Source organism: Schistocerca serialis, chromosome 3 (assembly GCF_023864345.2).
Source record: "Schistocerca serialis cubense isolate TAMUIC-IGC-003099 chromosome 3, iqSchSeri2.2, whole genome shotgun sequence".
Classification (NCBI taxonomy): Eukaryota; Metazoa; Arthropoda; class Insecta; order Orthoptera; family Acrididae; genus Schistocerca; species Schistocerca serialis.
Window position 1 is genome coordinate 1084220343 of NC_064640.1, and position 25069 is coordinate 1084245411.

Consider the following 25069-nt stretch of genomic DNA (forward strand, 5'->3'; position numbering starts at 1 on the left):
GCGTCTCTTTCTTAAATTGTCGTAGCAGCACAGTGCGTGGTGCAACGACAGGATTCACACGCGCAGTTTTGGTGTCACGTTTGCTGGCGCTCGTCTCCACGAAATGTGTCTCGAGCATGACGCTCTATGCAGTGGAAACGCTAATTTTTGCCGTTGTCGTCAAGTGGATTGTGTACAGCTTGCTGTGTTCGCTGGAGGAGCACTGTGTCGTTATCCGGTGTGGTCTAGTGGCTAGGATACCTGGCTCTCACCCAGGAGGCCCGGGTTCGATTCCCGGTACCGGAAATACGCATTTTACTGCTCCTCTTATGCGACTTGTCCCGACTTAGCTCGACTGACGCTCCGCTGACGCTTGGCACAAAATGACGTTAAGTACGATTCGCGGTCACAAGTGACGGCGAGAGCGATGCGACATCTGTCCACCTCTTATCGAGGCACATACCTGTGGTCAACAGAGTTGGAGGACTACAAGACATTGCCACAGGGGTTTAATGCAGCTAACCACACTGCTTAGTGTCCTAACAGCGCAGACACGTTTCGTTTGCCAGTATACATATAATGGAGACCACGTCTGACACAGCTGTGGCGAGACACAGTGGGCTGAGCTTTGCTGTGCATAGCCACTTGCAGTCGCGAGAACTGCTTTCGGCGGTGCCTCCGTGGCCGTGATCGTCTAGTGGTTAGGGACATTGCGTTGTGGCCGCAATAACCCAGGTTCGAATCCTGGTCACGGCACTTTTTAAAGTTTTGCCTTGCTGTCGCTGCAATGACGGTAGTGAACCACTGTTTGAATTCACGGTGCCCTCTGGATTTCTCGCTCATGTTCCACGAGCTGCAGGTGGCACTACCAGTTCATTATCAACACGTAATGCCGCCGCACCACAGCGCGGGCTGCTGCCTGTGTAGTTAACCTCTATTCGAAAAGGGCAGTTGTTTGAAGTGCAATGGATGAGCGGCCAGTCGCAGCAGAACAGGAAGCTGTGTCGTGCACTGTTTCTACGAAAGCGAACAACACTGACGCAGGTAGCGTGGCCGAGCGGTCTAAGGCGCTGGTTTAAGGCACCAGTCTCTTCGGAGGCGTGGGTTCGAATCCCACCGCTGCCAACTTTTCTCCGTTTTTTTTTTGTGGTGTTTTCTCGTGCTGTAGAAAGCAGCTCCTGTGCCCCTGGCGCCGCGTAGGTAGCGTGGCCGAGCGGTCTAAGGCGCTGGTTTCAGGCACCAGTCTCTTCGGAGGCGTGGGTTCGAATCCCACCGCTGCCAATGTTTTCTAAGCAGGAGCACTGATTACCCGCGAAGGAAACAGCGCAGCAAGCCGTGAGCGTCTCTTTCTTAAATTGTCGTAGCAGCACAGTGCGTGGTGCAACGACAGGATTCACACGCGCAGTTTGGTGTCACGATTGCTGGCGCTCGTCTCCACGAAATGTGTCTCGAGCATGACGTTCTATGCAGTGGAAACGCTAATTTTTGCCGTTGTCGTCAAGTGGATTGTGTACAGCTTGCTGTGTTCGCTGGAGGAGCACTTGTGTCGTTATCCGGTGTGGTCTAGTGGCTAGGATACCTGGCTCTCACCCAGGAGGCCCGGGTTCGATTCCCGGTACCGGAAATACGCATTTTACTGCTCCTCTTATGCGACTTGTCCCGACTTAGCTCGACTGACGCTCCGCTGACGCTTGCACAAAATGACGTTAAGTACGATTCGCGGTCACAAGTGACGGCGAGAGCGATGCGACATCTGTCCACCTCTTATCGAGGCACATACCTGTGGTCAACAGAGTTGGAGGACTACAAGACATTGCCACAGGGGTTTAATGCAGCTAACCACACTGCTTAGTGTCCTAACAGCGCAGACACGTTTCGTTTGCCAGTATACATATAATGGAGACCACGTCTGACACAGCTGTGGCGAGACACAGTGGGCTGAGCTTTGCTGTGCATAGCCACTTGCAGTCGCGAGAACTGCTTTCGGCGGTGCCTCCGTGCCGTGATCGTCTAGTGGTTAGGACATTGCGTTGTGGCCGCAATAACCCAGGTTCGAATCCTGGTCACGGCACTTTTTAAAGTTTTGCCTTGCTGTCGCTGCAATGACGGTAGTGAACCACTGTTTGAATTCACGGTGCCCTCTGGATTTCTCGCTCATGTTCCACGAGCTGCAGGTGCACTACCAGTTCATTATCAACACGTAATGCCGCCGCACCACAGCGCGGGCTGCTGCCTGTGTAGTTAACCTCTATTCGAAAAGGGCAGTTGTTTGAAGTGCAATGGATGAGCGGCCAGTCGCAGCAGAACAGGAAGCTGTGTCGTGCACTGTTTCTACGAAAGCGAACAACACTGACGGAGGTAGCGTGGCCGAGCGGTCTAAGGCGCTGGTTTAAGGCACCAGTCTCTTCGGAGGCGTGGGTTCGAATCCCACCGCTGCCAACTTTTTCTCGTTTTTTTTTGTGGTGTTTTCTCGTGCTGTAGAAAGCAGCTCCTGTGCCCCTGGCGCCGCGTAGGTAGCGTGGCCGAGCGGTCTAAGGCGCTGGTTTCAGGCACCAGTCTCTTCGGAGGCGTGGGTTCGAATCCCACCGCTGCCAATGTTTTCTAAGCAGGAGCACTGATTACCCGCGAAGGAAACAGCGCAGCAAGCCGTGAGCGTCTCTTTCTTAAATTGTCGTAGCAGCACAGTGCGTGGTGCAACGACAGGATTCACACGCGCAGTTTGGTGTCACGTTTGCTGGCGCTCGTCTCCACGAAATGTGTCTCGAGCATGACGCTCTATGCAGTGGAAACGCTAATTTTTGCCGTTGTCGTCAAGTGGATTGTGTACAGCTTGCTGTGTTCGCTGGAGGAGCACTTGTGTCGTTATCCGGTGTGGTCTAGTGGCTAGGATACCCTGGCTCTCACCCAGGAGGCCCGGGTTCGATTCCCGGTACCGGAAATACGCATTTTACTGCTCCTCTTATGCGACTTGTCCCGACTTAGCTCGACTGACGCTCCGCTGACGCTTGCACAAAATGACGTTAAGTACGATTCGCGGTCACAAGTGACGGCGAGAGCGATGCGACATCTGTCCACCTCTTATCGAGGCACATACCTGTGGTCAACAGAGTTGGAGGACTACAAGACATTGCCACAGGGGTTTAATGCAGCTAACCACACTGCTTAGTGTCCTAACAGCGCAGACACGTTTCGTTTGCCAGTATACATATAATGGAGACCACGTCTGACACAGCTGTGGCGAGACACAGTGGGCTGAGCTTTGCTGTGCATAGCCACTTGCAGTCGCGAGAACTGCTTTCGGGCGGTGCCCTCCGTGGCCGTGATCGTCTAGTGGTTAGGACATTGCGTTGTGGCCGCAATAACCCAGGTTCGAATCCTGGTCACGGCACTTTTTAAAGTTTTGCCTTGCTGTCGCTGCAATGACGGTAGTGAACCACTGTTTGAATTCACGGTTGCCCTCTGGATTTCTCGCTCATGTTCCACGAGCTGCAGGTGGCACTACCAGTTCATTATCAACACGTAATGCCGCCGCACCACAGCGCGGGCTGCTGCCTGTGTAGTTAACCTCTATTCGAAAAGGGCAGTTGTTTGAAGTGCAATGGATGAGCGGCCAGTCGCAGCAGAACAGGAAGCTGTGTCGTGCACTGTTTCTACGAAAGCGAACAACACTGACGCAGGTAGCGTGGCCGAGCGGTCTAAGGCGCTGGTTTAAGGCACCAGTCTCTTCGGAGGCGTGGGTTCGAATCCCACCGCTGCCAACTTTTTCTCGTTTTTTTTTTGTGGTGTTTTCTCGTGCTGTAGAAAGCAGCTCCTGTGCCCCTGGCGCCGCGTAGGTAGCGTGGCCGAGCGGTCTAAGGCGCTGGTTTCAGGCACCAGTCTCTTCGGAGGCGTGGGTTCGAATCCCACCGCTGCCAATGTTTTCTAAGCAGGAGCACTGATTACCCGCGAAGGAAACAGCGCAGCAAGCCGTGAGCGTCTCTTTCTTAAATTGTCGTAGCAGCACAGTGCGTGGTGCAACGACAGGATTCACACGCGCAGTTTGGTGTCACGATTGCTGGCGCTCGTCTCCACGAAATGTGTCTCGAGCATGACGTTCTATGCAGTGGAAACGCTAATTTTTGCCGTTGTCGTCAAGTGGATTGTGTACAGCTTGCTGTGTTCGCTGGAGGAGCACTTGTGTCGTTATCCGGTGTGGTCTAGTGGCTAGGATACCTGGCTCTCACCCAGGAGGCCCGGGTTCGATTCCCGGTACCGGAAATACGCATTTTACTGCTCCTCTTATGCGACTTGTCCCGACTTAGCTCGACTGACGCTCCGCTGACGCTTGCACAAAATGACGTTAAGTACGATTCGCGGTCACAAGTGACGGCGAGAGCGATGCGACATCTGTCCACCTCTTATCGAGGCACATACCTGTGGTCAACAGAGTTGGAGGACTACAAGACATTGCCACAGGGGTTTAATGCAGCTAACCACACTGCTTAGTGTCCTAACAGCGCAGACACGTTTCGTTTGCCAGTATACATATAATGGAGACCACGTCTGACACAGCTGTGGCGAGACACAGTGGGCTGAGCTTTGCTGTGCATAGCCACTTGCAGTCGCGAGAACTGCTTTCGGCGGTGCCTCCGTGGCCGTGATCGTCTAGTGGTTAGGACATTGCGTTGTGGCCGCAATAACCCAGGTTCGAATCCTGGTCACGGCACTTTTTAAAGTTTTGCCTTGCTGTCGCTGCAATGACGGTAGTGAACCACTGTTTGAATTCACGGTGCCCTCTGGATTTCTCGCTCATGTTCCACGAGCTGCAGGTGGCACTACCAGTTCATTATCAACACGTAATGCCGCCGCACCACAGCGCGGGCTGCTGCCTGTGTAGTTAACCTCTATTCGAAAAGGGCAGTTGTTTGAAGTGCAATGGATGAGCGGCCAGTCGCAGCAGAACAGGAAGCTGTGTCGTGCACTGTTTCTACGAAAGCGAACAACACTGACGGAGGTAGCGTGGCCGAGCGGTCTAAGGCGCTGGTTTAAGGCACCAGTCTCTTCGGAGGCGTGGGTTCGAATCCCACCGCTGCCAACTTTTTCTCGTTTTTTTTTTGTGGTGTTTTCTCGTGCTGTAGAAAGCAGCTCCTGTGCCCCTGGCGCCGCGTAGGTAGCGTGGCCGAGCGGTCTAAGGCGCTGGTTTCAGGCACCAGTCTCTTCGGAGGCGTGGGTTCGAATCCCACCGCTGCCAATGTTTCTAAGCAGGAGCACTGATTACCCGCGAAGGAAACAGCGCAGCAAGCCGTGAGCGTCTCTTTCTTAAATTGTCGTAGCAGCACAGTGCGTGGTGCAACGACAGGATTCACACGCGCAGTTTGGTGTCACGATTGCTGGCGCTCGTCTCCACGAAATGTGTCTCGAGCATGACGTTCTATGCAGTGGAAACGCTAATTTTTGCCGTTGTCGTCAAGTGGATTGTGTACAGCTTGCTGTGTTCGCTGGAGGAGCACTTGTGTCGTTATCCGGTGTGGTCTAGTGGCTAGGATACCTGGCTCTCACCCAGGAGGCCCGGGTTCGATTCCCGGTACCGGAAATACGCATTTTACTGCTCCTCTTATGCGACTTGTCCCGACTTAGCTCGACTGACGCTCCGCTGACGCTTGCACAAAATGACGTTAAGTACGATTCGCGGTCACAAGTGACGGCGAGAGCGATGCGACATCTGTCCACCTCTTATCGAGGCACATACCTGTGGTCAACAGAGTTGGAGGACTACAAGACATTGCCACAGGGGTTTAATGCAGCTAACACACTGCTTAGTGTCCTAACAGCGCAGACACGTTTCGTTTGCCAGTATACATATAATGGAGACCACGTCTGACACAGCTGTGGCGAGACACAGTGGGCTGAGCTTTGCTGTGCATAGCCACTTGCAGTCGCGAGAACTGCTTTCGGCGGGTGCCTCCGTGGCCGTGATCGTCTAGTGGTTAGGACATTGCGTTGTGGCCGCAATAACCCAGGTTCGAATCCTGGTCACGGCACTTTTTAAAGTTTTGCCTTGCTGTCGCTGCAATGACGGTAGTGAACCACTGTTTGAATTCACGGTGCCCTCTGGATTTCTCGCTCATGTTCCACGAGCTGCAGGTGGCACTACCAGTTCATTATCAACACGTAATGCCGCCGCACCACAGCGCGGGCTGCTGCCTGTGTAGTTAACCTCTATTCGAAAAGGGCAGTTGTTTGAAGTGCAATGGATGAGCGGCCAGTCGCAGCAGAACAGGAAGCTGTGTCGTGCACTGTTTCTACGAAAGCGAACAACACTGACGGAGGTAGCGTGGCCGAGCGGTCTAAGGCGCTGGTTTAAGGCACCAGTCTCTTCGGAGGCGTGGGTTCGAATCCCACCGCTGCCAACTTTTTCTCGTTTTTTTTTGTGGTGTTTTCTCGTGCTGTAGAAAGCAGCTCCTGTGCCCCTGGCGCCGCGTAGGTAGCGTGGCCGAGCGGTCTAAGGCGCTGGTTTCAGGCACCAGTCTCTTCGGAGGCGTGGGTTCGAATCCCACCGCTGCCAATGTTTTCTAAGCAGGAGCACTGATTACCCGCGAAGGAAACAGCGCAGCAAGCCGTGAGCGTCTCTTTCTTAAATTGTCGTAGCAGCACAGTGCGTGGGTGCAACGACAGGATTCACACGCGCAGTTTGGTGTCACGATTGCTGGCGCTCGTCTCCACGAAATGTGTCTCGAGCATGACGTTCTATGCAGTGGAAACGCTAATTTTTGCCGTTGTCGTCAAGTGGATTGTGTACAGCTTGCTGTGTTCGCTGGAGGAGCACTTGTGTCGTTATCCGGTGTGGTCTAGTGGCTAGGATACCTGGCTCTCACCCAGGAGGCCCGGGTTCGATTCCCGGTACCGGAAATACGCATTTTACTGCTCCTCTTATGCGACTTGTCCCGACTTAGCTCGACTGACGCTCCGCTGACGCTTGCACAAAATGACGTTAAGTACGATTCGCGGTCACAAGTGACGGCGAGAGCGATGCGACATCTGTCCACCTCTTATCGAGGCACATACCTGTGGTCAACAGAGTTGGAGGACTACAAGACATTGCCACAGGGGTTTAATGCAGCTAACCACACTGCTTAGTGTCCTAACAGCGCAGACACGTTTCGTTTGCCAGTATACATATAATGGAGACCACGTCTGACACAGCTGTGGCGAGACACAGTGGGCTGAGCTTTGCTGTGCATAGCCACTTGCAGTCGCGAGAACTGCTTTCGGCGGTGCCTCCGTGGCCGTGATCGTCTAGTGGTTAGGACATTGCGTTGTGGCCGCAATAACCCAGGTTCGAATCCTGGTCACGGCACTTTTTAAAGTTTTGCCTTGCTGTCGCTGCAATGACGGTAGTGAACCACTGTTTGAATTCACGGTGCCCTCTGGATTTCTCGCTCATGTTCCACGAGCTGCAGGTGGCACTACCAGTTCATTATCAACACGTAATGCCGCCGCACCACAGCGCGGGCTGCTGCCTGTGTAGTTAACCTCTATTCGAAAAGGGCAGTTGTTTGAAGTGCAATGGATGAGCGGCCAGTCGCAGCAGAACAGGAAGCTGTGTCGTGCACTGTTTCTACGAAAGCGAACAACACTGACGGAGGTAGCGTGGCCGAGCGGTCTAAGGCGCTGGTTTAAGGCACCAGTCTCTTCGGAGGCGTGGGTTCGAATCCCACCGCTGCCAACTTTTTCTCGTTTTTTTTTGTGGTGTTTTCTCGTGCTGTAGAAAGCAGCTCCTGTGCCCCTGGCGCCGCGTAGGTAGCGTGGCCGAGCGGTCTAAGGCGCTGGTTTCAGGCACCAGTCTCTTCGGAGGCGTGGGTTCGAATCCCACCGCTGCCAATGTTTTCTAAGCAGGAGCACTGATTACCCGCGAAGGAAACAGCGCAGCAAGCCGTGAGCGTCTCTTTCTTAAATTGTCGTAGCAGCACAGTGCGTGGTGCAACGACAGGATTCACACGCGCAGTTTGGTGTCACGATTGCTGGCGCTCGTCTCCACGAAATGTGTCTCGAGCATGACGTTCTATGCAGTGGAAACGCTAATTTTTGCCGTTGTCGTCAAGTGGATTGTGTACAGCTTGCTGTGTTCGCTGGAGGAGCACTTGTGTCGTTATCCGGTGTGGTCTAGTGGCTAGGATACCTGGCTCTCACCCAGGAGGCCCGGGTTCGATTCCCGGTACCGGAAATACGCATTTTACTGCTCCTCTTATGCGACTTGTCCCGACTTAGCTCGACTGACGCTCCGCTGACGCTTGCACAAAATGACGTTAAGTACGATTCGCGGTCACAAGTGACGGCGAGAGCGATGCGACATCTGTCCACCTCTTATCGAGGCACATACCTGTGGTCAACAGAGTTGGAGGACTACAAGACATTGCCACAGGGGTTTAATGCAGCTAACCACACTGCTTAGTGTCCTAACAGCGCAGACACGTTTCGTTTGCCAGTATACATATAATGGAGACCACGTCTGACACAGCTGTGGCGAGACACAGTGGGCTGAGCTTTGCTGTGCATAGCCACTTGCAGTCGCGAGAACTGCTTTCGGCGGTGCCTCCGTGGCCGTGATCGTCTAGTGGTTAGGACATTGCGTTGTGGCCGCAATAACCCAGGTTCGAATCCTGGTCACGGCACTTTTTAAAGTTTTGCCTTGCTGTCGCTGCAATGACGGTAGTGAACCACTGTTTGAATTCACGGTGCCCTCTGGATTTCTCGCTCATGTTCCACGAGCTGCAGGTGGCACTACCAGTTCATTATCAACACGTAATGCCGCCGCACCACAGCGCGGGCTGCTGCCTGTGTAGTTAACCTCTATTCGAAAAGGGCAGTTGTTTGAAGTGCAATGGATGAGCGGCCAGTCGCAGCAGAACAGGAAGCTGTGTCGTGCACTGTTTCTACGAAAGCGAACAACACTGACGCAGGTAGCGTGGCCGAGCGGTCTAAGGCGCTGGTTTAAGGCACCAGTCTCTTCGGAGGCGTGGGTTCGAATCCCACCGCTGCCAACTTTTTCTCGTTTTTTTTTTGTGGTGTTTTCTCGTGCTGTAGAAAGCAGCTCCTGTGCCCCTGGCGCCGCGTAGGTAGCGTGGCCGAGCGGTCTAAGGCGCTGGTTTCAGGCACCAGTCTCTTCGGAGGCGTGGGTTCGAATCCCACCGCTGCCAATGTTTTCTAAGCAGGAGCACTGATTACCCGCGAAGGAAACAGCGCAGCAAGCCGTGAGCGTCTCTTTCTTAAATTGTCGTAGCAGCACAGTGCGTGGTGCAACGACAGGATTCACACGCGCAGTTTGGTGTCACGATTGCTGGCGCTCGTCTCCACGAAATGTGTCTCGAGCATGACGTTCTATGCAGTGGAAACGCTAATTTTTGCCGTTGTCGTCAAGTGGATTGTGTACAGCTTGCTGTGTTCGCTGGAGGAGCACTTGTGTCGTTATCCGGTGTGGTCTAGTGGCTAGGATACCTGGCTCTCACCCAGGAGGCCCGGGTTCGATTCCCGGTACCGGAAATACGCATTTTACTGCTCCTCTTATGCGACTTGTCCCGACTTAGCTCGACTGACGCTCCGCTGACGCTTGCACAAAATGACGTTAAGTACGATTCGCGGTCACAAGTGACGGCGAGAGCGATGCGACATCTGTCCACCTCTTATCGAGGCACATACCTGTGGTCAACAGAGTTGGAGGACTACAAGACATTGCCACAGGGGTTTAATGCAGCTAACCACACTGCTTAGTGTCCTAACAGCGCAGACACGTTTCGTTTGCCAGTATACATATAATGGAGACCACGTCTGACACAGCTGTGGCGAGACACAGTGGGCTGAGCTTTGCTGTGCATAGCCACTTGCAGTCGCGAGAACTGCTTTCGGCGGTGCCTCCGTGGCCGTGATCGTCTAGTGGTTAGGACATTGCGTTGTGGCCGCAATAACCCAGGTTCGAATCCTGGTCACGGCACTTTTTAAAGTTTTGCCTTGCTGTCGCTGCAATGACGGTAGTGAACCACTGTTTGAATTCACGGTGCCCTCTGGATTTCTCGCTCATGTTCCACGAGCTGCAGGTGGCACTACCAGTTCATTATCAACACGTAATGCCGCCGCACCACAGCGCGGGCTGCTGCCTGTGTAGTTAACCTCTATTCGAAAAGGGCAGTTGTTTGAAGTGCAATGGATGAGCGGCCAGTCGCAGCAGAACAGGAAGCTGTGTCGTGCACTGTTTCTACGAAAGCGAACAACACTGACGGAGGTAGCGTGGCCGAGCGGTCTAAGGCGCTGGTTTAAGGCACCAGTCTCTTCGGAGGCGTGGGTTCGAATCCCACCGCTGCCAACTTTTTCTCGTTTTTTTTTGTGGTGTTTTCTCGTGCTGTAGAAAGCAGCTCCTGTGCCCCTGGCGCCGCGTAGGTAGCGTGGCCGAGCGGTCTAAGGCGCTGGTTTCAGGCACCAGTCTCTTCGGAGGCGTGGGTTCGAATCCCACCGCTGCCAATGTTTTCTAAGCAGGAGCACTGATTACCCGCGAAGGAAACAGCGCAGCAAGCCGTGAGCGTCTCTTTCTTAAATTGTCGTAGCAGCACAGTGCGTGGTGCAACGACAGGATTCACACGCGCAGTTTGGTGTCACGATTGCTGGCGCTCGTCTCCACGAAATGTGTCTCGAGCATGACGTTCTATGCAGTGGAAACGCTAATTTTTGCCGTTGTCGTCAAGTGGATTGTGTACAGCTTGCTGTGTTCGCTGGAGGAGCACTTGTGTCGTTATCCGGTGTGGTCTAGTGGCTAGGATACCTGGCTCTCACCCAGGAGGCCCGGGTTCGATTCCCGGTACCGGAAATACGCATTTTACTGCTCCTCTTATGCGACTTGTCCCGACTTAGCTCGACTGACGCTCCGCTGACGCTTGCACAAAATGACGTTAAGTACGATTCGCGGTCACAAGTGACGGCGAGAGCGATGCGACATCTGTCCACCTCTTATCGAGGCACATACCTGTGGTCAACAGAGTTGGAGGACTACAAGACATTGCCACAGGGGTTTAATGCAGCTAACCACACTGCTTAGTGTCCTAACAGCGCAGACACGTTTCGTTTGCCAGTATACATATAATGGAGACCACGTCTGACACAGCTGTGGCGAGACACAGTGGGCTGAGCTTTGCTGTGCATAGCCACTTGCAGTCGCGAGAACTGCTTTCGGCGGTGCCTCCGTGGCCGTGATCGTCTAGTGGTTAGGACATTGCGTTGTGGCCGCAATAACCCAGGTTCGAATCCTGGTCACGGCACTTTTTAAAGTTTTGCCTTGCTGTCGCTGCAATGACGGTAGTGAACCACTGTTTGAATTCACGGTGCCCTCTGGATTTCTCGCTCATGTTCCACGAGCTGCAGGTGGCACTACCAGTTCATTATCAACACGTAATGCCGCCGCACCACAGCGCGGGCTGCTGCCTGTGTAGTTAACCTCTATTCGAAAAGGGCAGTTGTTTGAAGTGCAATGGATGAGCGGCCAGTCGCAGCAGAACAGGAAGCTGTGTCGTGCACTGTTTCTACGAAAGCGAACAACACTGACGCAGGTAGCGTGGCCGAGCGGTCTAAGGCGCTGGTTTAAGGCACCAGTCTCTTCGGAGGCGTGGGTTCGAATCCCACCGCTGCCAACTTTTTCTCGTTTTTTTTTTGTGGTGTTTTCTCGTGCTGTAGAAAGCAGCTCCTGTGCCCCTGGCGCCGCGTAGGTAGCGTGGCCGAGCGGTCTAAGGCGCTGGTTTCAGGCACCAGTCTCTTCGGAGGCGTGGGTTCGAATCCCACCGCTGCCAATGTTTTCTAAGCAGGAGCACTGATTACCCGCGAAGGAAACAGCGCAGCAAGCCGTGAGCGTCTCTTTCTTAAATTGTCGTAGCAGCACAGTGCGTGGTGCAACGACAGGATTCACACGCGCAGTTTGGTGTCACGATTGCTGGCGCTCGTCTCCACGAAATGTGTCTCGAGCATGACGTTCTATGCAGTGGAAACGCTAATTTTTGCCGTTGTCGTCAAGTGGATTGTGTACAGCTTGCTGTGTTCGCTGGAGGAGCACTTGTGTCGTTATCCGGTGTGGTCTAGTGGCTAGGATACCTGGCTCTCACCCAGGAGGCCCGGGTTCGATTCCCGGTACCGGAAATACGCATTTTACTGCTCCTCTTATGCGACTTGTCCCGACTTAGCTCGACTGACGCTCCGCTGACGCTTGCACAAAATGACGTTAAGTACGATTCGCGGTCACAAGTGACGGCGAGAGCGATGCGACATCTGTCCACCTCTTATCGAGGCACATACCTGTGGTCAACAGAGTTGGAGGACTACAAGACATTGCCACAGGGGTTTAATGCAGCTAACCACACTGCTTAGTGTCCTAACAGCGCAGACACGTTTCGTTTGCCAGTATACATATAATGGAGACCACGTCTGACACAGCTGTGGCGAGACACAGTGGGCTGAGCTTTGCTGTGCATAGCCACTTGCAGTCGCGAGAACTGCTTTCGGCGGTGCCTCCGTGGCCGTGATCGTCTAGTGGTTAGGACATTGCGTTGTGGCCGCAATAACCCAGGTTCGAATCCTGGTCACGGCACTTTTTAAAGTTTTGCCTTGCTGTCGCTGCAATGACGGTAGTGAACCACTGTTTGAATTCACGGTGCCCTCTGGATTTCTCGCTCATGTTCCACGAGCTGCAGGTGGCACTACCAGTTCATTATCAACACGTAATGCCGCCGCACCACAGCGCGGGCTGCTGCCTGTGTAGTTAACCTCTATTCGAAAAGGGCAGTTGTTTGAAGTGCAATGGATGAGCGGCCAGTCGCAGCAGAACAGGAAGCTGTGTCGTGCACTGTTTCTACGAAAGCGAACAACACTGACGGAGGTAGCGTGGCCGAGCGGTCTAAGGCGCTGGTTTAAGGCACCAGTCTCTTCGGAGGCGTGGGTTCGAATCCCACCGCTGCCAACTTTTTCTCGTTTTTTTTTGTGGTGTTTTCTCGTGCTGTAGAAAGCAGCTCCTGTGCCCCTGGCGCCGCGTAGGTAGCGTGGCCGAGCGGTCTAAGGCGCTGGTTTCAGGCACCAGTCTCTTCGGAGGCGTGGGTTCGAATCCCACCGCTGCCAATGTTTTCTAAGCAGGAGCACTGATTACCCGCGAAGGAAACAGCGCAGCAAGCCGTGAGCGTCTCTTTCTTAAATTGTCGTAGCAGCACAGTGCGTGGTGCAACGACAGGATTCACACGCGCAGTTTGGTGTCACGATTGCTGGCGCTCGTCTCCACGAAATGTGTCTCGAGCATGACGTTCTATGCAGTGGAAACGCTAATTTTTGCCGTTGTCGTCAAGTGGATTGTGTACAGCTTGCTGTGTTCGCTGGAGGAGCACTTGTGTCGTTATCCGGTGTGGTCTAGTGGCTAGGATACCTGGCTCTCACCCAGGAGGCCCGGGTTCGATTCCCGGTACCGGAAATACGCATTTTACTGCTCCTCTTATGCGACTTGTCCCGACTTAGCTCGACTGACGCTCCGCTGACGCTTGCACAAAATGACGTTAAGTACGATTCGCGGTCACAAGTGACGGCGAGAGCGATGCGACATCTGTCCACCTCTTATCGAGGCACATACCTGTGGTCAACAGAGTTGGAGGACTACAAGACATTGCCACAGGGGTTTAATGCAGCTAACCACACTGCTTAGTGTCCTAACAGCGCAGACACGTTTCGTTTGCCAGTATACATATAATGGAGACCACGTCTGACACAGCTGTGGCGAGACACAGTGGGCTGAGCTTTGCTGTGCATAGCCACTTGCAGTCGCGAGAACTGCTTTCGGCGGTGCCTCCGTGGCCGTGATCGTCTAGTGGTTAGGACATTGCGTTGTGGCCGCAATAACCCAGGTTCGAATCCTGGTCACGGCACTTTTTAAAGTTTTGCCTTGCTGTCGCTGCAATGACGGTAGTGAACCACTGTTTGAATTCACGGTGCCCTCTGGATTTCTCGCTCATGTTCCACGAGCTGCAGGTGGCACTACCAGTTCATTATCAACACGTAATGCCGCCGCACCACAGCGCGGGCTGCTGCCTGTGTAGTTAACCTCTATTCGAAAAGGGCAGTTGTTTGAAGTGCAATGGATGAGCGGCCAGTCGCAGCAGAACAGGAAGCTGTGTCGTGCACTGTTTCTACGAAAGCGAACAACACTGACGCAGGTAGCGTGGCCGAGCGGTCTAAGGCGCTGGTTTAAGGCACCAGTCTCTTCGGAGGCGTGGGTTCGAATCCCACCGCTGCCAACTTTTTCTCGTTTTTTTTTTGTGGTGTTTTCTCGTGCTGTAGAAAGCAGCTCCTGTGCCCCTGGCGCCGCGTAGGTAGCGTGGCCGAGCGGTCTAAGGCGCTGGTTTCAGGCACCAGTCTCTTCGGAGGCGTGGGTTCGAATCCCACCGCTGCCAATGTTTTCTAAGCAGGAGCACTGATTACCCGCGAAGGAAACAGCGCAGCAAGCCGTGAGCGTCTCTTTCTTAAATTGTCGTAGCAGCACAGTGCGTGGTGCAACGACAGGATTCACACGCGCAGTTTGGTGTCACGATTGCTGGCGCTCGTCTCCACGAAATGTGTCTCGAGCATGACGTTCTATGCAGTGGAAACGCTAATTTTTGCCGTTGTCGTCAAGTGGATTGTGTACAGCTTGCTGTGTTCGCTGGAGGAGCACTTGTGTCGTTATCCGGTGTGGTCTAGTGGCTAGGATACCTGGCTCTCACCCAGGAGGCCCGGGTTCGATTCCCGGTACCGGAAATACGCATTTTACTGCTCCTCTTATGCGACTTGTCCCGACTTAGCTCGACTGACGCTCCGCTGACGCTTGCACAAAATGACGTTAAGTACGATTCGCGGTCACAAGTGACGGCGAGAGCGATGCGACATCTGTCCACCTCTTATCGAGGCACATACCTGTGGTCAACAGAGTTGGAGGACTACAAGACATTGCCACAGGGGTTTAATGCAGCTAACCACACTGCTTAGTGTCCTAACAGCGCAGACACGTTTCGTTTGCCAGTATACATATAATGGAGACCACGTCTGACACAGCTGTGGCGAGACACAGTGGGCTGAGCTTTGCTGTGCATAGCCACTTGCAGTCGCGAGAACTGCTTTCGGCGGTGCCTCCGTGGCCGTGATCGTCTAGTGGTTAGGACATTGCGTTGTGGCCGCAATAACCCAGGTTCGAATCCTGGTCACGGCACTTTTTAAAGTTTTGCCTTGCTGTCGCTGCAATGACGGTAGTGAACCACTGTTTGAATTCACGGTGCCCTCTGGATTTCTCGCTCATGTTCCACGAGCTGCAGGTGGCACTACCAGTTCATTATCAACACGTAATGCCGCCGCACCACAGCGCGGGCTGCTGCCTGTGTAGTTAACCTCTATTCGAAAAGGGCAGTTGTTTGAAGTGCAATGGATGAGCGGCCAGTCGCAGCAGAACAGGAAGCTGTGTCGTGCACTGTTTCTACGAAAGCGAACAACACTGACGCAGGTAGCGTGGCCGAGCGGTCTAAGGCGCTGGTTTAAGGCACCAGTCTCTTCGGAGGCGTGGGTTCGAATCCCACCGCTGCCAACTTTTTCTCGTTTTTTTTTTGTGGTGTTTTCTCGTGCTGTAGAAAGCAGCTCCTGTGCCCCTGGCGCCGCGTAGGTAGCGTGGCCGAGCGGTCTAAGGCGCTGGTTTCAGGCACCAGTCTCTTCGGAGGCGTGGGTTCGAATCCCACCGCTGCCAATGTTTTCTAAGCAGGAGCACTGATTACCCGCGAAGGAAACAGCGCAGCAAGCCGTGAGCGTCTCTTTCTTAAATTGTCGTAGCAGCACAGTGCGTGGTGCAACGACAGGATTCACACGCGCAGTTTGGTGTCACGATTGCTGGCGCTCGTCTCCACGAAATGTGTCTCGAGCATGACGTTCTATGCAGTGGAAACGCTAATTTTTGCCGTTGTCGTCAAGTGGATTGTGTACAGCTTGCTGTGTTCGCTGGAGGAGCACTTGTGTCGTTATCCGGTGTGGTCTAGTGGCTAGGATACCTGGCTCTCACCCAGGAGGCCCGGGTTCGATTCCCGGTACCGGAAATACGCATTTTACTGCTCCTCTTATGCGACTTGTCCCGACTTAGCTCGACTGACGCTCCGCTGACGCTTGCACAAAATGACGTTAAGTACGATTCGCGGTCACAAGTGACGGCGAGAGCGATGCGACATCTGTCCACCTCTTATCGAGGCACATACCTGTGGTCAACAGAGTTGGAGGACTACAAGACATTGCCACAGGGGTTTAATGCAGCTAACCACACTGCTTAGTGTCCTAACAGCGCAGACACGTTTCGTTTGCCAGTATACATATAATGGAGACCACGTCTGACACAGCTGTGGCGAGACACAGTGGGCTGAGCTTTGCTGTGCATAGCCACTTGCAGTCGCGAGAACTGCTTTCGGCGGTGCCTCCGTGGCCGTGATCGTCTAGTGGTTAGGACATTGCGTTGTGGCCGCAATAACCCAGGTTCGAATCCTGGTCACGGCACTTTTTAAAGTTTTGCCTTGCTGTCGCTGCAATGACGGTAGTGAACCACTGTTTGAATTCACGGTGCCCTCTGGATTTCTCGCTCATGTTCCACGAGCTGCAGGTGGCACTACCAGTTCATTATCAACACGTAATGCCGCCGCACCACAGCGCGGGCTGCTGCCTGTGTAGTTAACCTCTATTCGAAAAGGGCAGTTGTTTGAAGTGCAATGGATGAGCGGCCAGTCGCAGCAGAACAGGAAGCTGTGTCGTGCACTGTTTCTACGAAAGCGAACAACACTGACGGAGGTAGCGTGGCCGAGCGGTCTAAGGCGCTGGTTTAAGGCACCAGTCTCTTCGGAGGCGTGGGTTCGAATCCCACCGCTGCCAACTTTTTCTCGTTTTTTTTTGTGGTGTTTTCTCGTGCTGTAGAAAGCAGCTCCTGTGCCCCTGGCGCCGCGTAGGTAGCGTGGCCGAGCGGTCTAAGGCGCTGGTTTCAGGCACCAGTCTCTTCGGAGGCGTGGGTTCGAATCCCACCGCTGCCAATGTTTTCTAAGCAGGAGCACTGATTACCCGCGAAGGAAACAGCGCAGCAAGCCGTGAGCGTCTCTTTCTTAAATTGTCGTAGCAGCACAGTGCGTGGTGCAACGACAGGATTCACACGCGCAGTTTGGTGTCACGATTGCTGGCGCTCGTCTCCACGAAATGTGTCTCGAGCATGACGTTCTATGCAGTGGAAACGCTAATTTTTGCCGTTGTCGTCAAGTGGATTGTGTACAGCTTGCTGTGTTCGCTGGAGGAGCACTTGTGTCGTTATCCGGTGTGGTCTAGTGGCTAGGATACCTGGCTCTCACCCAGGAGGCCCGGGTTCGATTCCCGGTACCGGAAATACGCATTTTACTGCTCCTCTTATGCGACTTGTCCCGACTTAGCTCGACTGACGCTCCGCTGACGCTTGCACAAAATGACGTTAAGTACGATTCGCGGTCACAAGTGACGGCGAGAGCGATGCGACATCTGTCCACCTCTTATCGAGGCACATACCTGTGGTCAACAGAGTTGGAGGACTACAAGACATTGCCACAGGGGTTTAATGCAGCTAACCACACTGCTTAGTGTCCTAACAGCGCAGACACGTTTCGTTTGCCAGTATACATATAATGGAGACCACGTCTGACACAGCTGTGGCGAGACACAGTGGGCTGAGCTTTGCTGTGCATAGCCACTTGCAGTCGCGAGAACTGCTTTCGGCGGTGCCTCCGTGGCCGTGATCGTCTAGTGGTTAGGACATTGCGTTGTGGCCGCAATAACCCAGGTTCGAATCCTGGTCACGGCACTTTTTAAAGTTTTGCCTTGCTGTCGCTGCAATGACGGTAGTGAACCACTGTTTGAATTCACGGTGCCCTCTGGATTTCTCGCTCATGTTCCACGAGCTGCAGGTGGCACTACCAGTTCATTATCAACACGTAATGCCGCCGCACCACAGCGCGGGCTGCTGCCTGTGTAGTTAACCTCTATTCGAAAAGGGCAGTTGTTTGAAGTGCAATGGATGAGCGGCCAGTCGCAGCAGAACAGGAAGCTGTGTCGTGCACTGTTTCTACGAAAGCGAACAACACTGACGGAGGTAGCGTGGCCGAGCGGTCTAAGGCGCTGGTTTAAGGCACCAGTCTCTTCGGAGGCGTGGGCCCGAACACATCGCGCGCTCGCTCCGGCGTGTCGGGCGGTGTTTACGTGTGCTTCGCAGTCGGCGGCGGTTCATCGCGGTGCCTGTTTCTTCGCTGCTGTAGTCAGCTGAACTGTAAGTTAACATGGATTCTGAAGACCGAGAAAATAATATCCAGTGCGAATTTGATAGAAACGTCACCCGACCGTCTGCTTTCGAAATTCATTCGTGGATGAAAAATGACTTGAAAATTCCTGAAAGTGATGTGTTAGGATTGCAATTAGACGCGTTCTTGAACTCTTTGTTTGTTAAATTAAAATGTCCGGAATTGTGCGATGCTCTCGTAAGTGAAAACGGTGGTGTACGAAAATTCAAGCACTCTGATGGGACAATTAGTAATGTTACTCTGTCGAATGCTGGATTTGGTATCCGTAACGTTAGAGTATTCAATCTTCCGTTTGAAACCAGGAATGAGACTATAGCTCGTAGCCTTATGCCTTATGGCACAGTTTTGTCAATTACGAAAGAAAAGTGGTCTTCCGCTTATATCTATCAAGTTGAGAACGGTATTCGTAGTGTCAAAATGATTGTGAGGAAGCACGTTCCCTCGTTTTTGGTTATGGCCGGCCACCGGGCTTTTATTTCGTATAGTGGTCAGCCGCAAACGTGCTCCTATTGTAATGCCACAGACCATTTTCGGCAATATTGTCCTAGGCGTAGGCGCCCTGTGCAGCTACCGCCCCGTGGGCAAGATGACGACGCGTCGTACGCGGCCGTGTTGTTAGGTGTTCCCCGTTCACCGGCACGTTCCGCGGAAACGGAAACGCCGTTAGTTGCTGCGATCGCGATGGATGTCGATGCCACTGCAACCGGTTCTGATTCTGTTCAAACCTTGTCCGTACCTTCTCAGTCAGTTCCCGCCGCTACTGTGCCGATTCCGCCTCCGGCTGTGCCTGAAGTTCCGGAACGGCCCGGATCAGAACCCGTTCAGGTGGTTACCCCCCCTGTTGCGGTAGTGGATTCGTCACCATCTAATTCCGTACCTCAAGGTGTTCCGGACGCGGCTCCTGCCTCACAGGAACCAAAGCCAAGGCGTGAAAGTGTTTCAGACAGGCGCGGCAATACTGACCGCTTCCGCAGTGCCAGTAGTTCGCGGATTTTAGAAAAACGAACCTTTTCTCGCGGAGAACGCAGCCCGTCTCCGGAGTGGAAGCAGGTTCCCCGTCAGAAGTCGAAACAAAAGACAAAATCTGTGCAAAAGCCGGCGCATAAGCCCTCGCCCCGCCCCGTCGTCGAATCTCGGCCGTCGGTTGCGGGGGGGCGTCGTCCACAGCGTCCTGTGGCGAGCAGTCAGCCAGCGCCTACGACAAGTGTGTCGGCAGACAGGCGGGAACAGGTTGTACAGCAGTTAAAGGAAATGTTGCACCACTCTGATGTAACTCTAGCAATGGACACTACGACGTCTCAGGCAACGAACCCGGCACAACTGTCGGTTAAGCGTAAGGCGGAAGACGCCCCCCAGCGTCGCACGCGTCCCCCTTCACAGGATTCCGCGTCTGCACCTCCCACACAAGAACCGCCTACTTCAGCTGCACCGTCTGAACGTTGTGACTGGGCAGACGATATGGAGCAGGAGGGTGGGTCCACTCCTGCCGTCTAATTTGTTTTATTTGTTTTTCCTTGTTGTCTATGGTAGCACGCCCTCCATCAGTTGTGGCTACTATTAATCTTAATAAATTGGAGTCGCCTGTGAAGTTTGCAAGTTTTGTGGGTTTTATAAATTACATTGCTGCTGACATAGTGTTTTTGCAGGAGGTTGTGATAGATCTACTTCACTCCATTCCGGGCTATCAAGTACTTTTGAACTTTGATATCGAGTGTAATTGTGGTACTGCCATTTTAATTCGTGTTGGTCATGACTATAGTAATGTCGCTACGATTCCTAACGGTCGTGGTGTAGCTTGCACGATCAACAACGTACGATATGTTAACGTGTACGCCCCTTCTGGTGCCGACGGGCAGCCACGTCGCCGTGTGTTTTATAGTAGTGACATTTGTCACCTTTTACGGGGCCCCCACCTGCCTGTAGTCATGGGCGGCGATTTTAACTGCGTGCTGGAAGATAGAGATCAGGAGCCGCGGCCGTATAAGTGCCTAGAATTACAGACGCTCGTTACTGAGATGAATTTAATTGACTCGTGGTGTTATTTACATCCGCGGGCCGTGGGATTTACTTTCTTTTACCCCACGGGTCGGAGTCGGCTTGATAGAATTTATGTTTCTCGTGATAAACAGCACTGTCTTACGGAATCCTCTGTTCACCCCGTGATTTTTTCCGATCATTGTGCGTATGTCTGCCGCTTTCATTCTCTGTTGGCGATTAAACCCCGCGCCAGTCGATTATGGAAGTTTAATGTGCGACATCTCTCACATCCACATTTTGCGCCGGTTATCGTGCGTGTGTGGCAGAGGGTGCTGCAATATCGCGGTCTCTATGCCTCCACTTTGTCATGGTGGGTAGAATCTGTTAAGCCGGCATTACGCAAGGCCATCCTGGAGTTCAGTCAGGATGTTGCTCACTGGGAGCGTTCTACGTTGCAATTTTACGAGAGCTGTTTAAATGATGCCATCCACCTGCACACAAATAATCCCGCTCTTCGGATGGCGACAATTCGGCGTATAAAACTCCGTCTCCTGGATTTGAAACGGGAATCGTTGCGCGGATCTGTCGTACGGAGCCGAGCCCCCGGGGCGCTGGCTGATGAAGCGCCTTCCGTGTTTCATCAGCTGCGCGAACGCCGGCGCGCGAAGCGACGTTACGTCACAGAGCTGGAATCAGCTGACGGTGCGCGGCTTCATAGCCAGGCGGCAATTCTTGCCGAGGCCCACCGTCACTTCATCGAACTTTTCAGTGAGAAATACACTGATGCTGCCGCGATTTCCGAGCTACTCCACGACGTTCCGTACGTCCTATCCGTAGCGGATCGCCGTCGCCTCACAGAAAACTTTACCGTGGAGGAAGTGAGTGATGTTTTAAAACTGTGCTCCCAGAATAAATCACCGGGCGCCGATGGGTTGCCACCGGAATTTTATTTACATTTTTGGCACTTGTTTGGCTCCGCCCTGACTGACGTTTTTAATGAAATTTTAAATGGTGTGGATGTCCCTGCGTCCTTCCTGGAAGGTATTGTGGTCTTGGTTCCAAAGGTTCCAGTCACCAGGAAACTGTGCAATCTTAGACCAATTACCCTTCTTAATGGTGATTACAAACTCTTCACCAAATGTGTCTCCTCTCGCTTGAAGCTAGTCATGAAAAAACTGGTTAGCCCCTTTCAATACTGTGCAGTGCCGAATCGCACTCTCTATGGTGCTGTGTCGACATACCGAGATGCCATTGCCTATGCTTCGACGAATAGGATTCCTTTTGGCATTTTATCCATCGATTTTGCAATGGCTTTTGACAGGGTTAGCCACCTATATCTCCGGCGAGTGCTACAGAAGTTTGGTTTCGGTGTAAAGTATATAACTATGATTTTTAACCTTTTCAAAAATTCCACCTCACGGGTTAGTCTTAATGGATTTTTGTCGGAACCTGTTCCGCTCTGCTGTTCAGTCAAACAAGGGTGCCCTCTGTCAATGGCGCTTTACGCACTTTCCTTAGATCCTTTGTTGCGTAAGTTGCACAGTGTTTGTAGGGGAATACGTCTTGGGGATCAGAAGCACGTTTGTCGCGCTTATGCTGACGACCTTGGCCTCTTGGTGTCCTCGGCTACCGACTTTGCTACAATACGCGCTGTTCTTACACAGTATGAACGTGCATCCGGTGCGAGCATCAATACCCGTAAGACGGTTTTTCTGCCTATTTATGCAGCGACACGTGGCTTCAAACGCCCATGGTTTACAGTGAAGCAGGAACATACAATTTTGGGTGTTCGCTTTCAAGCCAATCTGTTACAGACTGCGTCCTACAACTGGCGTATTGTCTTAAATGGTATACGAGCTATGGCTAGCCTGTCCGCTACTCGCACCCTCGCATTAACACAGCGGGTGACTTTAATAAATGTTTTCTTGCTCAGCAAAGCCTGGTACCTCGCACAGTTATTTCAGGTACCCAAGAATTTGGGCAGAGCCATAACACAGGCAGTCTATTGGCTACTGTGGCGGGGACATATTTTCAAGGTGTCTTACGAAACATGTACTTTGCCGCGCGAACAGGGTGGACTCGGCCTCATTCATTTTGCTATGAAAGCCGCAGCGTTGCTCCTTCATCGGACGAGCGTCACTATTGAACAGGATCCGTCGAGTCCCACAGCTGTTCTGTTCGCTATTCATCGTCCACTATCTGACGTAGCACCTCTAGACCCGACTACCATCCCGTTTCAGCTGCGTTATGTTCGAGAATACTTCATTCAAAAAAGTTATCTCGCCGCCGAAGTACTCGACCATCGAACACGGACTGTTAAACGTGTCTACCAGGGACTAAGAGGACGGCCGGTCGGTAATAAGATGGAGGCGCGCTACCCGCGATCTGCGTGGAGGACGGTGTGGGCTCATGTTCACGCTCCCTTCCTGTCAGCGGACGTCAGCAGCTTTTGGTACCAAGTGGTTAACCGAATTCTGCCCACCAACGAAAAGCTGCGCCGCATTCACTTATCTCCATCGAGCTTGTGTGAAGACTGTCGCCAAGACGACACCTTAGAACATCGTTTCGTGTGCCTGCGGTCACGGTCGACTTGGAACATTGCCGCCAGGATGCTCGCACTTATCAACCGGACCAGCGCTGCCGCTTTTTCTGCGGACACGGCATTGATCCCGGACTTCAACCCATATCCGCATACGAAGCGTGCCGCCACTGCGTGGATCGTGGCTCACACTGTGTTCGCCCTCCTGCAATTGCGACTTACGGACGACTATGCCTATCTGGTTTATTTGTCCACGCAACATGACCTCACTAAAACCAGGAAAGACTATCACAAAATCTTTGCCAATTTTCTGCAAATTGCACTCGCATTTGCCCACGACAAACTGTTGTAATTCCCACTTCACTGCTGCGACTTTTTTTTTTCCTTCTGTGTTTTGCATTGTCTCCGGGTCCGGATACGTAGTTAATGTCAATTGAATGCTACAGGAACAGTGCAACATTCAACAAGTACGATGCTTCCGCTTGTGCCGGACTGCAACGTGGCAACGATGACGAAAAGTTTAACAAAGTTTTATCCTGTGTTCGTGTGTGTTTGTGTTTCGTTGTCGTTTAGTGATTTTTTTCTGTTTTTATTCATTTTTTATACCGTCTGGTTCCTCCGTCATTGACGTACATTCACGGGGGCGTTGCGCACCGCGCTGCCACGGAGATTGTTTGGTTTTTAAGAAAAGTGGATTTTTTACTTTCTTTTTAACACGTCGGAGAGGATTGTGTTTTCCTTCTCGTTATCCGCCGGACAGTTCGGAAAGTTTGTGAGTCTACTCATTCCTTTGACATGTGTCGATATTTTTAATTTTTGTGACTTTTTTCATTACTTATTTCAATGGCCGCCACGAAGCATTTTGAATATAATATCATGGGACGTGTGAAGGGCGTTCCTTCCCTGTTACTGAGAGGACTCACTCAGGCAGTATTTGATTTTTTATTCTTTTTTTTCAAATTTTATTCTTTCTTTATTGCATTTAGGTGGAAGGCGCCTGATGCGCTGTTATTCTTTCATTTTTTAATTTTATGGCGTGTAGGCGCCGAGCGACTGCTTTGCTGTCATTATAGGCCTGCACTTTAACTTCAAGAGGGTTTTAGTTTTCCTTCGATGCTTCGCTAGCGGTAAACAGCCACAAGCAACTTTCCACAAAGCCACCCAGTATCTCCGATTCCATCACATCATCTTGACCACCAACGTCTACTGGAGGACGTCGACGCTCAAGGAACCATACCGAGGAGTTTACGGTTTTTCAGCTGAATGGACAGTACAACAATTCATCCTTTCTGTTTGCAAGAAGCACCGTTTTCTTTTATAGCTAAAGAAGCTCGCCGAAGAAGGCATAAATTGGAGAGCGCAAGGCCGGGCTATAAGGGGAGTTGGGAGGCCCAAAAAAAAAAAAAAAAAAAAAAAAAAAAAAAAAAAAAAAAAAAAAAAGAAATAAAAAAAAAAAAAAAAAAAAAGCTGCCAACTTTTTCTCGTTTTTTTTTGTGGTGTTTTCTCGTGCTGTAGAAAGCAGCTCCTGTGCCCCTGGCGCCGCGTAGGTAGCGTGGCCGAGCGGTCTAAGGCGCTGGTTTCAGGCACCAGTCTCTTCGGAGGCGTGGGTTCGAATCCCACCGCTGCCAATGTTTTCTAAGCAGGAGCACTGATTACCCGCGAAGGAAACAGCGCAGCAAGCCGTGAGCGTCTCTTTCTTAAATTGTCGTAGCAGCACAGTGCGTGGTGCAACGACAGGATTCACACGCGCAGTTTGGTGTCACGATTGCTGGCGCTCGTCTCCACGAAATGTGTCTCGAGCATGACGTTCTATGCAGTGGAAACGCTAATTTTTGCCGTTGTCGTCAAGTGGATTGTGTACAGCTTGCTGTGTTCGCTGGAGGAGCACTTGTGTCGTTATCCGGTGTGGTCTAGTGGCTAGGATACCTGGCTCTCACCCAGGAGGCCCGGGTTCGATTCCCGGTACCGGAAATACGCATTTTACTGCTCCTCTTATGCGACTTGTCCCGACTTAGCTCGACTGACGCTCCGCTGACGCTTGCACAAAATGACGTTAAGTACGATTCGCGGTCACAAGTGACGGCGAGAGCGATGCGACATCTGTCCACCTCTTATCGAGGCACATACCTGTGGTCAACAGAGTTGGAGGACTACAAGACATTGCCACAGGGGTTTAATGCAGCTAACCACACTGCTTAGTGTCCTAACAGCGCAGACACGT

At 52.5% G+C, this 25069-nt stretch overlaps 56 non-coding genes across 56 annotated transcripts; all 56 read left to right on the forward strand.

Moving 5' to 3' along the window:
- Positions 1-213: 213 nt before the first annotated feature.
- On the forward strand, positions 214-285 carry Trnae-cuc (transfer RNA glutamic acid (anticodon CUC)). Its single transcript has one exon. It is a non-coding gene; the product is annotated as a tRNA-Glu (tRNA).
- A 377-nt stretch (positions 286-662) lies between these two features.
- Positions 663-735, forward strand: Trnah-gug (transfer RNA histidin (anticodon GUG)). Its single transcript has one exon. It is a non-coding gene; the product is annotated as a tRNA-His (tRNA).
- A 287-nt stretch (positions 736-1022) lies between these two features.
- Trnal-aag (transfer RNA leucine (anticodon AAG)) lies at positions 1023-1104 on the forward strand. The gene has a single exon. It is a non-coding gene; the product is annotated as a tRNA-Leu (tRNA).
- A 74-nt stretch (positions 1105-1178) lies between these two features.
- Positions 1179-1260, forward strand: Trnal-cag (transfer RNA leucine (anticodon CAG)). Its single transcript has one exon. It is a non-coding gene; the product is annotated as a tRNA-Leu (tRNA).
- A 271-nt stretch (positions 1261-1531) lies between these two features.
- Trnae-cuc (transfer RNA glutamic acid (anticodon CUC)) lies at positions 1532-1603 on the forward strand. The gene has a single exon. It is a non-coding gene; the product is annotated as a tRNA-Glu (tRNA).
- Positions 1604-1978: 375 nt separating this feature from the next.
- Positions 1979-2050, forward strand: Trnah-gug (transfer RNA histidin (anticodon GUG)). Its single transcript has one exon. It is a non-coding gene; the product is annotated as a tRNA-His (tRNA).
- Positions 2051-2336: 286 nt separating this feature from the next.
- Positions 2337-2418, forward strand: Trnal-aag (transfer RNA leucine (anticodon AAG)). Its single transcript has one exon. It is a non-coding gene; the product is annotated as a tRNA-Leu (tRNA).
- A 73-nt stretch (positions 2419-2491) lies between these two features.
- Positions 2492-2573, forward strand: Trnal-cag (transfer RNA leucine (anticodon CAG)). The gene has a single exon. It is a non-coding gene; the product is annotated as a tRNA-Leu (tRNA).
- Positions 2574-2844: 271 nt separating this feature from the next.
- On the forward strand, positions 2845-2917 carry Trnae-cuc (transfer RNA glutamic acid (anticodon CUC)). The gene has a single exon. It is a non-coding gene; the product is annotated as a tRNA-Glu (tRNA).
- Positions 2918-3295: 378 nt separating this feature from the next.
- Positions 3296-3367, forward strand: Trnah-gug (transfer RNA histidin (anticodon GUG)). Its single transcript has one exon. It is a non-coding gene; the product is annotated as a tRNA-His (tRNA).
- A 288-nt stretch (positions 3368-3655) lies between these two features.
- Trnal-aag (transfer RNA leucine (anticodon AAG)) lies at positions 3656-3737 on the forward strand. The gene has a single exon. It is a non-coding gene; the product is annotated as a tRNA-Leu (tRNA).
- A 74-nt stretch (positions 3738-3811) lies between these two features.
- Positions 3812-3893, forward strand: Trnal-cag (transfer RNA leucine (anticodon CAG)). The gene has a single exon. It is a non-coding gene; the product is annotated as a tRNA-Leu (tRNA).
- Positions 3894-4164: 271 nt separating this feature from the next.
- Trnae-cuc (transfer RNA glutamic acid (anticodon CUC)) lies at positions 4165-4236 on the forward strand. The gene has a single exon. It is a non-coding gene; the product is annotated as a tRNA-Glu (tRNA).
- A 376-nt stretch (positions 4237-4612) lies between these two features.
- Trnah-gug (transfer RNA histidin (anticodon GUG)) lies at positions 4613-4684 on the forward strand. Its single transcript has one exon. It is a non-coding gene; the product is annotated as a tRNA-His (tRNA).
- A 287-nt stretch (positions 4685-4971) lies between these two features.
- Trnal-aag (transfer RNA leucine (anticodon AAG)) lies at positions 4972-5053 on the forward strand. Its single transcript has one exon. It is a non-coding gene; the product is annotated as a tRNA-Leu (tRNA).
- A 74-nt stretch (positions 5054-5127) lies between these two features.
- On the forward strand, positions 5128-5209 carry Trnal-cag (transfer RNA leucine (anticodon CAG)). Its single transcript has one exon. It is a non-coding gene; the product is annotated as a tRNA-Leu (tRNA).
- A 270-nt stretch (positions 5210-5479) lies between these two features.
- Positions 5480-5551, forward strand: Trnae-cuc (transfer RNA glutamic acid (anticodon CUC)). The gene has a single exon. It is a non-coding gene; the product is annotated as a tRNA-Glu (tRNA).
- Positions 5552-5927: 376 nt separating this feature from the next.
- On the forward strand, positions 5928-5999 carry Trnah-gug (transfer RNA histidin (anticodon GUG)). The gene has a single exon. It is a non-coding gene; the product is annotated as a tRNA-His (tRNA).
- Positions 6000-6286: 287 nt separating this feature from the next.
- On the forward strand, positions 6287-6368 carry Trnal-aag (transfer RNA leucine (anticodon AAG)). Its single transcript has one exon. It is a non-coding gene; the product is annotated as a tRNA-Leu (tRNA).
- A 73-nt stretch (positions 6369-6441) lies between these two features.
- Trnal-cag (transfer RNA leucine (anticodon CAG)) lies at positions 6442-6523 on the forward strand. Its single transcript has one exon. It is a non-coding gene; the product is annotated as a tRNA-Leu (tRNA).
- A 272-nt stretch (positions 6524-6795) lies between these two features.
- Positions 6796-6867, forward strand: Trnae-cuc (transfer RNA glutamic acid (anticodon CUC)). Its single transcript has one exon. It is a non-coding gene; the product is annotated as a tRNA-Glu (tRNA).
- Positions 6868-7243: 376 nt separating this feature from the next.
- Positions 7244-7315, forward strand: Trnah-gug (transfer RNA histidin (anticodon GUG)). The gene has a single exon. It is a non-coding gene; the product is annotated as a tRNA-His (tRNA).
- A 287-nt stretch (positions 7316-7602) lies between these two features.
- Trnal-aag (transfer RNA leucine (anticodon AAG)) lies at positions 7603-7684 on the forward strand. The gene has a single exon. It is a non-coding gene; the product is annotated as a tRNA-Leu (tRNA).
- Positions 7685-7757: 73 nt separating this feature from the next.
- Trnal-cag (transfer RNA leucine (anticodon CAG)) lies at positions 7758-7839 on the forward strand. Its single transcript has one exon. It is a non-coding gene; the product is annotated as a tRNA-Leu (tRNA).
- Positions 7840-8110: 271 nt separating this feature from the next.
- On the forward strand, positions 8111-8182 carry Trnae-cuc (transfer RNA glutamic acid (anticodon CUC)). Its single transcript has one exon. It is a non-coding gene; the product is annotated as a tRNA-Glu (tRNA).
- A 376-nt stretch (positions 8183-8558) lies between these two features.
- Positions 8559-8630, forward strand: Trnah-gug (transfer RNA histidin (anticodon GUG)). The gene has a single exon. It is a non-coding gene; the product is annotated as a tRNA-His (tRNA).
- Positions 8631-8917: 287 nt separating this feature from the next.
- On the forward strand, positions 8918-8999 carry Trnal-aag (transfer RNA leucine (anticodon AAG)). The gene has a single exon. It is a non-coding gene; the product is annotated as a tRNA-Leu (tRNA).
- A 74-nt stretch (positions 9000-9073) lies between these two features.
- On the forward strand, positions 9074-9155 carry Trnal-cag (transfer RNA leucine (anticodon CAG)). The gene has a single exon. It is a non-coding gene; the product is annotated as a tRNA-Leu (tRNA).
- Positions 9156-9426: 271 nt separating this feature from the next.
- On the forward strand, positions 9427-9498 carry Trnae-cuc (transfer RNA glutamic acid (anticodon CUC)). Its single transcript has one exon. It is a non-coding gene; the product is annotated as a tRNA-Glu (tRNA).
- Positions 9499-9874: 376 nt separating this feature from the next.
- On the forward strand, positions 9875-9946 carry Trnah-gug (transfer RNA histidin (anticodon GUG)). Its single transcript has one exon. It is a non-coding gene; the product is annotated as a tRNA-His (tRNA).
- A 287-nt stretch (positions 9947-10233) lies between these two features.
- Positions 10234-10315, forward strand: Trnal-aag (transfer RNA leucine (anticodon AAG)). The gene has a single exon. It is a non-coding gene; the product is annotated as a tRNA-Leu (tRNA).
- A 73-nt stretch (positions 10316-10388) lies between these two features.
- Trnal-cag (transfer RNA leucine (anticodon CAG)) lies at positions 10389-10470 on the forward strand. The gene has a single exon. It is a non-coding gene; the product is annotated as a tRNA-Leu (tRNA).
- Positions 10471-10741: 271 nt separating this feature from the next.
- On the forward strand, positions 10742-10813 carry Trnae-cuc (transfer RNA glutamic acid (anticodon CUC)). Its single transcript has one exon. It is a non-coding gene; the product is annotated as a tRNA-Glu (tRNA).
- A 376-nt stretch (positions 10814-11189) lies between these two features.
- Positions 11190-11261, forward strand: Trnah-gug (transfer RNA histidin (anticodon GUG)). The gene has a single exon. It is a non-coding gene; the product is annotated as a tRNA-His (tRNA).
- Positions 11262-11548: 287 nt separating this feature from the next.
- On the forward strand, positions 11549-11630 carry Trnal-aag (transfer RNA leucine (anticodon AAG)). Its single transcript has one exon. It is a non-coding gene; the product is annotated as a tRNA-Leu (tRNA).
- Positions 11631-11704: 74 nt separating this feature from the next.
- Trnal-cag (transfer RNA leucine (anticodon CAG)) lies at positions 11705-11786 on the forward strand. Its single transcript has one exon. It is a non-coding gene; the product is annotated as a tRNA-Leu (tRNA).
- Positions 11787-12057: 271 nt separating this feature from the next.
- Positions 12058-12129, forward strand: Trnae-cuc (transfer RNA glutamic acid (anticodon CUC)). The gene has a single exon. It is a non-coding gene; the product is annotated as a tRNA-Glu (tRNA).
- A 376-nt stretch (positions 12130-12505) lies between these two features.
- Trnah-gug (transfer RNA histidin (anticodon GUG)) lies at positions 12506-12577 on the forward strand. Its single transcript has one exon. It is a non-coding gene; the product is annotated as a tRNA-His (tRNA).
- A 287-nt stretch (positions 12578-12864) lies between these two features.
- On the forward strand, positions 12865-12946 carry Trnal-aag (transfer RNA leucine (anticodon AAG)). Its single transcript has one exon. It is a non-coding gene; the product is annotated as a tRNA-Leu (tRNA).
- A 73-nt stretch (positions 12947-13019) lies between these two features.
- On the forward strand, positions 13020-13101 carry Trnal-cag (transfer RNA leucine (anticodon CAG)). The gene has a single exon. It is a non-coding gene; the product is annotated as a tRNA-Leu (tRNA).
- A 271-nt stretch (positions 13102-13372) lies between these two features.
- Trnae-cuc (transfer RNA glutamic acid (anticodon CUC)) lies at positions 13373-13444 on the forward strand. The gene has a single exon. It is a non-coding gene; the product is annotated as a tRNA-Glu (tRNA).
- A 376-nt stretch (positions 13445-13820) lies between these two features.
- Trnah-gug (transfer RNA histidin (anticodon GUG)) lies at positions 13821-13892 on the forward strand. Its single transcript has one exon. It is a non-coding gene; the product is annotated as a tRNA-His (tRNA).
- Positions 13893-14179: 287 nt separating this feature from the next.
- Positions 14180-14261, forward strand: Trnal-aag (transfer RNA leucine (anticodon AAG)). Its single transcript has one exon. It is a non-coding gene; the product is annotated as a tRNA-Leu (tRNA).
- Positions 14262-14335: 74 nt separating this feature from the next.
- Trnal-cag (transfer RNA leucine (anticodon CAG)) lies at positions 14336-14417 on the forward strand. Its single transcript has one exon. It is a non-coding gene; the product is annotated as a tRNA-Leu (tRNA).
- Positions 14418-14688: 271 nt separating this feature from the next.
- Positions 14689-14760, forward strand: Trnae-cuc (transfer RNA glutamic acid (anticodon CUC)). The gene has a single exon. It is a non-coding gene; the product is annotated as a tRNA-Glu (tRNA).
- Positions 14761-15136: 376 nt separating this feature from the next.
- Trnah-gug (transfer RNA histidin (anticodon GUG)) lies at positions 15137-15208 on the forward strand. Its single transcript has one exon. It is a non-coding gene; the product is annotated as a tRNA-His (tRNA).
- A 287-nt stretch (positions 15209-15495) lies between these two features.
- Trnal-aag (transfer RNA leucine (anticodon AAG)) lies at positions 15496-15577 on the forward strand. The gene has a single exon. It is a non-coding gene; the product is annotated as a tRNA-Leu (tRNA).
- Positions 15578-15651: 74 nt separating this feature from the next.
- On the forward strand, positions 15652-15733 carry Trnal-cag (transfer RNA leucine (anticodon CAG)). The gene has a single exon. It is a non-coding gene; the product is annotated as a tRNA-Leu (tRNA).
- A 271-nt stretch (positions 15734-16004) lies between these two features.
- On the forward strand, positions 16005-16076 carry Trnae-cuc (transfer RNA glutamic acid (anticodon CUC)). Its single transcript has one exon. It is a non-coding gene; the product is annotated as a tRNA-Glu (tRNA).
- A 376-nt stretch (positions 16077-16452) lies between these two features.
- Trnah-gug (transfer RNA histidin (anticodon GUG)) lies at positions 16453-16524 on the forward strand. Its single transcript has one exon. It is a non-coding gene; the product is annotated as a tRNA-His (tRNA).
- Positions 16525-16811: 287 nt separating this feature from the next.
- Positions 16812-16893, forward strand: Trnal-aag (transfer RNA leucine (anticodon AAG)). The gene has a single exon. It is a non-coding gene; the product is annotated as a tRNA-Leu (tRNA).
- Positions 16894-16966: 73 nt separating this feature from the next.
- On the forward strand, positions 16967-17048 carry Trnal-cag (transfer RNA leucine (anticodon CAG)). Its single transcript has one exon. It is a non-coding gene; the product is annotated as a tRNA-Leu (tRNA).
- A 271-nt stretch (positions 17049-17319) lies between these two features.
- Trnae-cuc (transfer RNA glutamic acid (anticodon CUC)) lies at positions 17320-17391 on the forward strand. Its single transcript has one exon. It is a non-coding gene; the product is annotated as a tRNA-Glu (tRNA).
- A 376-nt stretch (positions 17392-17767) lies between these two features.
- Trnah-gug (transfer RNA histidin (anticodon GUG)) lies at positions 17768-17839 on the forward strand. Its single transcript has one exon. It is a non-coding gene; the product is annotated as a tRNA-His (tRNA).
- Positions 17840-24394: 6555 nt separating this feature from the next.
- On the forward strand, positions 24395-24476 carry Trnal-cag (transfer RNA leucine (anticodon CAG)). The gene has a single exon. It is a non-coding gene; the product is annotated as a tRNA-Leu (tRNA).
- Positions 24477-24747: 271 nt separating this feature from the next.
- Trnae-cuc (transfer RNA glutamic acid (anticodon CUC)) lies at positions 24748-24819 on the forward strand. The gene has a single exon. It is a non-coding gene; the product is annotated as a tRNA-Glu (tRNA).
- Positions 24820-25069: the final 250 nt, after the last annotated feature.